Source organism: Terrapene carolina, unplaced genomic scaffold (assembly GCF_002925995.2).
Source record: "Terrapene carolina triunguis isolate 2854851 unplaced genomic scaffold, T_m_triunguis-2.0 Scaffold84, whole genome shotgun sequence".
NCBI lineage: Eukaryota > Metazoa > Chordata > Testudines > Emydidae > Terrapene > Terrapene triunguis.
This window is the reverse complement of record NW_020664435.1, coordinates 7,752,305-7,755,065: the sequence shown is the minus strand read 5'-3', so window position 1 is coordinate 7,755,065 and position 2,761 is coordinate 7,752,305.

Genomic DNA, 2,761 nt, shown 5'->3' with positions numbered 1-2,761 from the left:
ACTGTCAATGACGAGCTAGTTCGCCTCTAGTGTCATCTCCAGGTCAACTGCTCCTGTATGACATAAAAACCTGGAGAGTATAAACTGTCCATGAATAAATTTACATTGGAAATTAAAAGAAGGTTTTTTAACTATCAGAGGAGTGAGGTTCCAGTAGGAATGGGGTGGGGGGGGGCAGGGACAAACTAATTAGTATTAAGATAGAGATAGATAAATTTATGAATGGGATTGTTTGATGGGGTTGCCTGTGGTGATGCAGGGAGGGAGAGCAGCCCAGGGGGTCCCTTCTGGTTCATGTCTTATGTTCCTAAAATTTCATGCTTCAGGGCTTCATCTGGTCACCTGTAGGGTAAGGAAGGAATACATTTCCCCCCAATGTATTCTGGTTTTTTTTATGGCCGTGGCTATGGATGGGGTGGGCTGATGTTCTGAGGTGGTACTGAGACTTCTCCTTCCCAGGTGCTCGACTGGTGAGTCTGGTTCACATGCACAGGGACAAACTAATTCAAGGTCAGGAACAAATTTTCCCCAGATCATGTTTGCCATGTCCTTAGCCTTTTTGTCACCTTCCTCTGTAGGATGGGGTACAGGTCACTTGCTAGGATCTCACTTAATCAATTCCCTGCCATTGCAAAGGTCTTGAGCACTAGTGGCACCTTGGCCCTTTTTGTTCTCTGGCTGTGGCACACAACAGTTTAGTGTCCTGAGGGCTATAATACTTTGGTCTCATTCTGGTTGTTGTGCTTGCTGTGGATGTGGTGGGGTTGCGTTTAGTTCCCTGCAATGTGCAGGAAGTCAGACTAGATGATCTGATAGTCCCTCTGGCCTTAAACTCTATGACTCTACAACTGTCAAGGAAAATTCAACTTTTCTTTATGTTGGGGCCTCAAAGAGGCAGGATTCCTGCCAAAGTGACTATAGGTCTGAGAGTTAGGGTTGAATGAAGAAAACAGTTGGACAATGGAATTTATGAGATGCATGTGTCATAAACTGGCTGTTAGAGAGGACTGAACCTGAGACCTTCATCACCTAAAGCACAGATCACTTATCCCTTGAGCTAAAAGAAGAGTTACTTCATCTGTCCCATAGTTTTGGACTCTGGAACTGAAGGGGCCAGCCACTAGAGGGAGACATGACCACATGCACAGTCCTGTATTACATGCCTTCCCTGTTAGATATTATCACATGCTACCCCTGTTAGATGTGTTTATAGTGAGAGTCTGAGATACAGGAGTGAAAACTTCCAGCTGGAGAGCCATTTTGGAGGGAATCATGGATTCAGACACAGTGGAGAACATCTTTAGTTCAGGATGCTCTTTAGCTTTTGGTACTGAAATTCCAGAGTTCAGTCCCCAGTGACAGCCATGGTGAGTGTCTATGTATGCAGCTGTGATGTGTTACACAAGGTCATATGCAGGGGCGGCTCCAGGCACCAGCGCACCAAGCGCATGCCTGGGGCGGCAAGCCGTGGGGGGCGGCCTGCCGTTTGCCGTGAGGTCAGCAGTCAGGCTGCCTTTGGCAGGTCCGCCCGTCCCGCGGTTTCAGAGGCAATTCGGCGGTGGGTACGCCGAAGGCGCGGGACCGGCGGACCTCCCACAGGCATGCTGCCAAATCCGCATTACCAGCAGACCTCCCGCAGGCGCGCCGCCGAAAGCCGCCTGACTGCCATGGTTGGGGCGGCAAAATACATAGAGCCGCCCCTGGTCATATGATTGAAACATGAGACTGGAAGCCTATTTTTTAGAAGTACTGAACACCCAAACTCAATAGGAAGTCAACAGAGCTGACTTGTTGAGCTGAAGTGTTGAGTACCCCTGAAAATTCTGGGAGATTAGACAACTAGGTTCTTTCCCTCTCATTCACAAAGCATAAATTGGTGGTAATAACCATATGTACTGTACTTTGCAGGTGTGCTGTGCAGTTGGATTCATTGAGATCCTCAGTTGCAAGGAGTGATAGAAATGCAAAGTACTATTAATTATTGTGATAGTCTAGTGGCTGGGAAAACAAAGAGTATGTCACATAGTTTGCTGTCTGATCCCTTGATATACTTTTGGAAACTGAAGGCACTGAGCCACATTCAGCCCTGGTGTTAACCCGTTGAAGTCAATGGGGGTAACAACATAGATTCATAGATTCATAGATTCTAGGACTGGAAGGGACCTCGAGAGGTCATCGAGTCCAGTCCCCTGCCCGCATGGCAGGACCAAATACTGTCTAGACCATCCCTGATAGACATTTATCTAACCTACTCTTAAATATCTCCAGAGATGGAGATTCCACAACCTCCCTAGGCAATTTATTCCAGTGTTTAACCACCCTGACAGTTAGGAACTTTTTCCTAATGTCCAACCTAGACCTCCCTTGCTGCAGTTTAAGCCCATTGCTTCTTGTTCTATCCTCAGAGGCTAAGGTGAACAAGTTTTCTCCCTCCTCCTTATGACACCCTTTTAGATACCTGAAAACTGCTATCATGTCCCCTCTCAGTCTTCTCTTTTCCAAACTAAACAAACCCAATTCTTTCAGCCTTGCTTCATAGGTCATGTTCTCAAGACCTTTAATCATTCTTGTTGCTCTTCTCTGGACCCTTTCCAATTTCTCCACATCTTTCTTGAAATGCGGTGCCCAGAACTGGACACAATACTCCAGCTGAGGCCTAACCAGAGCAGAGTAGAGCGGAAAAGCTCATATCCATTTAGAAGCAATATCCATTGCTCAGAAAGCTCATATCCATTTAGAAGCAATAGCTGCTGCCTCAGTG